This window comes from Terrapene carolina, unplaced genomic scaffold (genome assembly GCF_002925995.2).
Source record: "Terrapene carolina triunguis isolate 2854851 unplaced genomic scaffold, T_m_triunguis-2.0 Scaffold33891, whole genome shotgun sequence".
Taxonomy (NCBI): Eukaryota; Metazoa; Chordata; order Testudines; family Emydidae; genus Terrapene; species Terrapene triunguis.
The window spans coordinates 13406812-13415227 of NW_020698242.1; the positions used below are offsets into that span (position 1 = coordinate 13406812).

At 51.3% G+C, this 8416-nt stretch overlaps 1 protein-coding gene across 1 annotated transcript in view; it reads right to left on the bottom strand.

Annotated features, from left to right (window-relative positions):
• The window catches only part of LOC112103473 (ankyrin repeat domain-containing protein 11), a 219070-nt gene extending 218595 nt beyond the window's left edge, over positions 1 to 475 (bottom strand). The window contains exon 1 of the mRNA XM_026663675.1: positions 186 to 475. The gene's annotated coding sequence lies outside the window, so the exon portion shown is untranslated. The remainder of the gene's footprint in view (positions 1 to 185) is intronic.
• Positions 476 to 8416: the final 7941 nt, after the last annotated feature.

The following is an 8416-nucleotide window of genomic DNA, read 5'->3' on the forward strand; positions in this document are numbered from 1 at the left end:
GAGGCTGCCTTCCCCCCCACCGAGGGGCTGCCCCTTCGTCCCAAGGCACGCACCCCTCCCCCCACCGACGGGCTGCCCCTTTGCCCCCCCGGACTCTTACTGCTCCCCACCCCCAAGGCCCGTCTCTCCTACCCCGAGTTGCTCCCCGGCCTCAAACCCCCGTCCCGGCTCCCCCGGCTCCTCACCCGAGGTCCGTGCTGGGCGCGCAGGGCTCGGCCCCTCCTCACACGCCGTCCCCCGGCTGCAGCCTCCCGGGCGAGCGAGGCCTCCGGCTCCTCCAGCCCCGCCGCATAGAGGAGGCGGCGGGCGGGGAAGGGGGGCTCGGGACCCGCCCGGCGGCGGCCCCGGCGCGGGGAAGCGCAGGCGGCTGGGAGCGGCGGCTCGGTCGGGACCCGGCGGTCGCGGCCCGCTCTAGTGCTCGGGGCTGCGGCTGTCGCGGCGGCGCCTCCTCGCCCTGCGCTCCATGGCCCGCCAAGCTCCTTCCTCCCTCGGCGGCTCCGGCCCCCGGCTCGCCAGCGCTGCCAGCCTCGCTCCCACCCGCCGCTGAGACGCGCCTGCCCATTGGTCCGCCGCACCGCGCCGCCCCATTGGCTGGCTCCGGCAGGGAAAGTCCCGCACGGGGTGACACAGGCACGCTGCGCGCGGCGTAAACAGAAGACATCCTCCCATTAGCGCGCCGGCGCGAGGCGGAGCCTGTTGTTATGCGCGGTGACGGCAGCGGCGGGCAACCCGGATTGGTTCATTTATCGTGACGTATGGGCATCCGATTGGCTGCCTTAGGAGACTCACGTGAATGGCCATTTCCGGGGCCGGGCTACGTTGCTTCTGCTCCGCGGTAGGCTTGGAGGCCGTGTCGGCCCGTGGAAGAGGCTCCGCGGGGACGGTGGCCAGGCCAGGCCAGGGCGGCCTCGGGCTCCTGGCAGCGCCCCGTTCGCAGCCCGCCCCAGGACAGTTGGGCTCGCGGCGCGTATGACGGGCCCGGCCGCTGCGGGCGTTTCCCGCCCGGCCCCGCTGGAGGGCGGCTCCCGCTCCCGGGTGTCGCGGCTGGATCTCCGCTCGCTCAGGGGCGGGGCGCCGATCGGCTCCAACGAGGTCATTGGCTCCAGGGCCCCGGTCGCTTCCTTCTCTGACCCCCGCCCCGCTGTCTCCGGTAAGGCGCTGCCTGCCCCCGGGGCCACCCCCAGCCGGGGCACTTAGTGTAGACGGTCATGCCAGAGCCAGGCCTGGGCTGTGCGGAGAGAGTACAAGCAGAGGGACCGGAGACAGCCGCCGAGGAGCCAGCCAGGAAAGGGCTAGGGCTAGGGCAGATCTCCGTGGGGAGGAAAGGAGAGGCCCAGGGAGAACCAGCAGCAGCAACGGAGAACGGGTCCAGAGCTGGGGAACACCGGCTGAGTTGGAGCTCATGCGGGGTCTGCTAGGAATAACCAGCCTGGTAAGGAGAAGGTGAGCCCAACGCAAAAGGGCGGATGCTGGAGGGTGGATCCCAGGGGTAGGTGGGTAGGACTGGGTGAGTGGAACACTGCGAAGCTGTCTTGCTGCAGGCACCCAAGACCAGAACAAGGGGTTAGACCTGGAAGTACGTTCACTGGGCGGGGGTTGGCCTGGCTGAGTGAAATGCTGCGGAGAGTTACCTAGTGGGAGACCTGACTTGGGGATACCGGGGAAAGTGAGCAAATCGGGGAGCTCTCAGGTAGATGGCCTGGAGGGTGGAGCCCTGGAACAAGGTAGAAAGTCTGGGGATGGACTCTTGGGAGGGTGAATTGGAAATAATAGCCTGGGAGGGAGGGAGCATGAAAAACTGCTGTGATGGTACGTGTTCTAGTTTGGGGTTTTGGAAGAATGGTTTTATCATGAGGATTCTATGGACTACAGAACATGTACAGTACTAAATTATGCCTAGAAGTGAGCTTTTTGGATTGGATACTGTATTCCCTTTATGACTGGACCGAGAGGAAACGGAGGCAAGCGCACTTGTTCTGTGACCTGCTGGAGAGCGCTCGAGGCAGGGATTCACCTATCACAGCAGGTCTCCACTTTTTTTATCCAAATCTTGAGACGTCAGCATTCATTCTGAGCTCTTGTTTGATCATATTCCGTAGTCAAGGCCCTGCAACAGAAAAGGTACTGCCCTCATGTGAGGGTGCTGGGGACTTGTTGAGCTATGGTGCTTCTGACTATCACAACTGTCATGGTGAGACATGAAATAATGCATCTGAACAAGCAACCCAGAACTTTTTTGCAGCCGTAACACACTTTAAACTCATCAGCCATGGCCAAGTCCCAAATTTCTCCCAAACTTAATCTCCCTTTTTCTTCTTGCACATATAACTCGAGGGAACTGCACATATGTTTTCCCCCTTGTAGCTCAGGAAAGGCACCCACTTCTAGGCTCCCGGCTCCTCAGCTGTTACCTCTCTTGGCCGGAGACCCAGGGGTCTCTCTCTCTTCTCACCAGGGTTTGCTGGGCTACACAGTTCCCTGCCTACATTGAGTTCCCCAGCATGTCAGAGTGCTTAAGCAGGTCTGCTTTGCTTTCTCCACAGAAGTTATAAACAGCATAATCACCTAAAGTTTTAAGGTACCACACAGGTTTTCCTAAGCAAGCCCATTTATTCTTAAGGTGAAAGCATTAACAGATATCTTATTAAAATAAAAACCTGCACACATGATTAGCTTACCCCCAACTCCAGCAAGGGTTCTGGTAGGAGTCAGTCCCTCAGACCTCACATGGAAGTTTTCCTGTGGTTATTAGTTCATATCACCTTTTGCTCAGGACAAGAACCCCCATTAATCTGAGATTTCCCCACCCCCCTTTATACAAGTGGGGTCTTTGATCCTGTGACCCTGGTAACAAGTAATCATCTGACAATGGGTTTCTCCTCAGGGTGAAGAATCAAAAGTTTGGATTCAGGGATTGGCATCTGTGTTCCCCTCTTCCGATGTATTTCCTAGGTTTCTTGTCTGGCACATTGTTTAAAAGAGACCTTTGAAGCGCATAACGTTTTCCAGGGTTTACACGAGTCTTGTCTCCCCCTTAGGGACATTACATACAATCCCACGATAAGTCCACACACTGTTTGTGCACGACTTACTCTTTACCTCATTGTATGTTCCAGCCTTTTTTTATCCTTTATCATCTTATCCATTGTAAATGTGTCTCTGGGTGTCCCCCTTGTCTTAGGTAGTACAGACATTCTGTTTCCAGCCTGCTGATCCCAATACCTTCTGAGTCCTGTCTCCCAAGAAATGAGGCCTCATCCATGCCCAATTCATTATGTCAAGCCAGGCCTACGTTTGCACCTAAACTCAGACTGCCCTGCCCATGCCACGATGGCTGTGACTGTTTTGTGTGAGGCTTTTTCATTCCAGTTACACATGTCAGTCACATAAGGAAAATTGAGACCCTTATGAATCAGAACCTCGGTTTGCCACTGAATGTGGCTCTTCAGCCATTTCTCCTGCTTCCTTTGGGGATGGAGCAGTTCTCTCTCTCTCTCTCTCTCTCGTGCTGGACTGGTCTCCTGCCTTTGTCACAAAGGGCTTGAGGTAGCAACAAAAGCAGGGGATTGCATGCTTGACTGCCACCGCCCTAATGCTGCACTTGGGATTACTGACTCCTGCAGTGCTGATGCTGCATTTTGGTGGTTCCAGCATTACAGTACCAGTGCAAAAATACTACAGTTGCACTGGATATGGTTATGTGTATGGCTGTAGCAGCACTGAGCCCAGTTACGGACTAGTGTCCCATTGTACTGGGTGCTGTACAAACAGAGCAAAAAGACAGTCCTAGCCTCAAAGAGCTCACAATCACAGAATCAGACAAGACAACCTGTGGGGAGTACAAAGAAACAGCCAGCCAGCAATGGTCAGCAAGACAGGAAGAGCTCAACAAAACTCTTTTGTATTGTGTATGGGGCTCATTTGTTTCTGACATAGAGGTTTAGCTTCCACACCTACCGTGCCATGGGACGCATTCATTGCAGCCCCTTTACGATGACAAAGGCAAAGCAGCTGTAAGGCCCCATAGAGCTTATTCCTGGCATAAGAGCTCCAACAGGTATGGAATCAGGGTAACCTTGCCCCCCAGAAACTCCCAGCACACCGTTGAGATGGGTGTGGCCAGGGGCAGGCATTCCTAAATATTGGCTGTTTCCCAGGTGTTAAAACCCTTAGTTTTTTTTCAGAGCCGGAGCACAAATTGGGGTTGCTCTGGCTCTGAAATATCAGATGCCTTTATCAGGCTCTGTAGGGATAGGTTAGAGCCTGGGTGTCTGACTGCATTGTTAAGAATTGTTAATTCTTCCATTGACCTAGCTGCATCTACACTGGGAGTTAGGTTGACCTAACTACAGTACTCGGGGGCAACGTTTTTCACATCCCTGAGCGATGTAGCTAGGTTGACCTAATCTTTAAGCACAGGCCTCGTACTGCTTGGCTTCTTAAGACTGTCCTGTCTTACATGAGATAAAAGGACAAAGCCTTACTTCTCTCCCTTCTCCGTAAGATCTAATGAAACTGTCAAAAGAAACAGACTGACTTGTCCATCCCCCACTACCTTCTCTTCTACACATTCCACTGTGAAAAGCTGTGTCCAAGTTAGATGCCTTCCTCTGCTGCCTTAGAGCTGGTCTACGCTGCAAAGCTAGATCAGCTTAACTACATCGCTCAGGACTGTGAAAAATGTCACGTCCTGTGCAATGTAATTAAGCTGTCCAAAGTCTCGATATGGACACTGCTCAGTTGACAGAAGAATTCTTCCGTTAACCTAGCTACTGCCCCTCAGGGAAGTGAATTTACTACAGCTACAGAAGAACCCCTTCCAATCATCGCTGTAATAAGTGTCAACACTCCAGCAGCGCAGCTGTGCTGCTGTAGCATTTCTAGTATAGTCATACCCTAATATTCAGTAGTGAGCAAGAGGGGAAATGTCCTTTTTCCCCCTTCATATTCTAAATATATTTGGCTGTGACAGTTTCCCTGAAAGACGTTAATGTCTTTCACGTCAGAGGTCCTGCATTATGTTGGAAGTTAAAACCTCCTTCTGGGTGGCCCTGACCTTTTTATTTGAACGCCACATATGAAAGCATGAACTGTCCATCTACTGGAAAAGGATTAAAGGTGACCTGTAAAAGAAAGCAAAATCGAGTTTCTTTTGTGTTTTTCCAGAGGGGGTTTTATGATATATAAAAAAAATCTATATTTTTAATGTGTGGGTTTTTTACATTAGAACTTTTGGTATAGTCTCCTTTAGACACTGTGGATGACTAGAGAACTGCTAGGATTATGACTTCACAATAAATAAAATGTGAGAGAAATGACTATTCTGGCTCTTTGTTTGCTTGCTTTTGTTCCTTCCACGTTAGCTGAAACATTTAGGGAAAAAAAATTCTTTAAGGGTTCAGCTACCTTACCCTTCAATTAAGGCTTCAGAGAGAACACAATGCATATTTGAATCCCTCCACTAGAAATGGAAGACAAACCTTGACAACCCTAATATGTGGGGGAAGCAAAGAAAAATACTTGGATAAAAATATATATTTAGGCCTACTTTTTGTACAACACAGGGAAGCAAAAAAGGGCACAAATTCACTCTTTTCCTTTCACAGGCACCCTTTAAAGAGAAAAGATGCTAGAAGGTTAGTCTTTACAGATGCCCACTCTCACAATAGCTGGAGTTTTAAAGCCCCAGCTCCTGGAGCCATGGGACTATGTGAGAATCTGTTTTAATTTTAAAAAGAAAAGCAGTTTATAGCTGGAAAATGTGGCTCAAGTACACTCTAAAAGCTCAAAAAACCAGAAGACAAATTTTTAAAAATACTTTTTTTTTTTTAAATGTCATGCATCTGGGTGGCTTCAGTTACGAATTCTAAATGCCTGAGGCTGGCAATACTGAGTCTTTGTTATATACACAGATGTCAAGTCTAAATTTTTAAGCCAGTAGAGTGATCACAATGGAAATTAGCAAGAAATCTTCCAAGTTGCTTGTGTTCTTTCTTAAGGGTTTAATTCTTGAGGATACTCTAATATTTTTTTTAACCAAATATTTCCAGAAAACCCCTAACGTGAGCAATCTCCTCAGTCCGGTAGTGAATGGGTATGGAGTTCTACCTCCAAGGCGCTCTCCCCTTCCTTTCGCCCAAACCCTCCTGCTGAGATCCTCCGGTCTCCAGCTCTCTATCTTCCTTTTAACACCAGTGCAAGGGTGGGGGCAGAGCTGAGCAGGAGACCAGATAAAACCCCTGCACCCTGTCACAATATATTTCTGTTAAATAATAAATACATTCTGACAAATAACTTCATTAACGCCATGTTAAATTTGCCCGGTGGTGTCTCGTGCCCTTCCAGAATGTCAATTTCAGCAACACTCAAAACTTCTGAAAACCAGGAAATGAGTTAAAGTAAATGCCCATGCAACCTTAACTCTGGCCCCCTGAAGCTGGCAATAACCACTGTGAATTCTTTTCACGCACCCCAGCTGCATTGACTATGCTAGGTGTAGCTGTATTGAATGGTGCAGGGATTAGCTGGAGCATCTTGGCAGACCTGTGATTGTGACACAAGGTGGGTGGGGGGTAGCCCCTCTCCCTGACCCCCCCCTCCCCATGTGTGATTGAAGGAAAGAAGTGCATGTGTACCTTGAGAGACTCCAGCGTTGCGTTGTGAGGGTGGTGTCAGTAGCAGGGCACAGTTAGGTGGGAGATGCAGGTGGTCTGGGGGTGGGGGTTATGAATGGTAGCAAAAGTAGAGTGTAATGTTAAATGGCATTGTGCATGTAATCGCAAAGGAGTTGTAAAATTTCTGTGGAGTAGGCAAAGTGTTTGCAGGTTGGGCAAATGTTGGTAGCTCCTGCTCAGTACAGTTCAAAGGCAGTGTGCGCATGCACTCTGGGCATAGTGGGGCATCACTCAGAGAGGGCAAAGTTAAGGTTGCATGGCGTGTATCTTAACTCTTGGTTGCCTGGTTTTCAGAAGTTTGATATTTGCTGGGTGGTGTTGTCTGCGAAGGTCTGAGATCCCACCTGGCAACCTTAACTCTGCATCAATGAATTTTTTCAGTGAATTGCCAGATTTTTGAAACAGAGAGAGGTTCTTGGTAGGAACTGGTGGTCATTAAGGTAGCATGACTGAGGGTTGGGGGTGGGAGCCAGCAATCTGATCATTAGGCACCAGTCAGTTTCCCTGGAGAAGGCTGAATAGAGAGATGCAGCTAATTAGCTGATCAGGCTGATGAACCAATGAGCATCAGCTAAGGGGTATAAAGAAACAGGAAAGATGCAAAGGGGAGGATCTGGGCTAGGTGAGCACAGTATGTGCTGAGAGCACTGTTCTTCCCTGGCTCCTGTGGGGAGGGGTAAGAAACACTGTCAATACGTTGCTGCATGAGACTGATGGTGAGGGCAATGTAAATAAATTCATATCAAGTTCCACGTTACTGGACAGGGTCTGAGAGGTCTCTGAGGCATCAGAGGATGAGGATGGAGTGTGCCTGTTGCAGGCCACTATCGGGATTCCTAAGTGCTCCCTCTCTGTTCATTTTGTTATAGTGGAATGAGGATAATGGTTGTGCTCTGAAGCTTTGCTGGGTGCGGGGGAGAGTAATTGCTAACTGGCCAGTGACGGAAATCTCATCCATGGTCTGTCCCAAAAACTTGACAGTTTATTACATGGTGGATACAGTGATTTTAAACATGGGAGAGAAGACTTGTGTCTCTCTCTCCCCTGCCACTTACACTGTTCCTCCCCCTGCAACATATAACCCTGCCACCATTTCCATCTCACCCCCCCCTTCTGGTCCCATTAAGCCATCAGCACTTTGGAAGCCAGCCATAAATAAATATGCTAGAATCTGTTAACTTTAAGAAAAGCTCTTTGTTTGTTTTTCCCCAGGGGGCTGTATCTAGGGTTGCCAGGTGTCCGGTTTTCGACTGGAACACCTGATCAAAAAGGGACCCTGGCAGCTCCGGTCAGCACTGCTGACAGGCCATTAAAAGTCCAGTTGGCAGCACAGTGGGGCTGGCAGGCTCTCTACCTGGCTCTGAGTGGCTCCTGGGAAGCAGCCGGCATGTTCAGCTCCTAGGCAAAGGAGCGGCCAGGGAGGTTCCACGTGCTGCCCCCGCCCACATGTGCTGTCCCAAGCACTGGCTCTACAACTCCCATTGGCCAGGAACCAGGGCCAATGGGAGCTGCAGGGGTGGCACCTGTGGACAGGGGCACTGTGCAGAGTCCCCTGGCTGTGCCTCCGCCTAGGAGCCGGAGAGACATGACGCTGCTTTCCAGAACTGCGTGAGGTAAGCGCCACCTGGAGCCCGCACCCCAACCCCCTACCCCAGCCCAGAGCCCCCTGCTGCACCCAGAACCTCTCATTTCTGGCCCCAGAGCCCGCACCTCCGGCCCAGCACCCGTACCTCAGCCTGGAG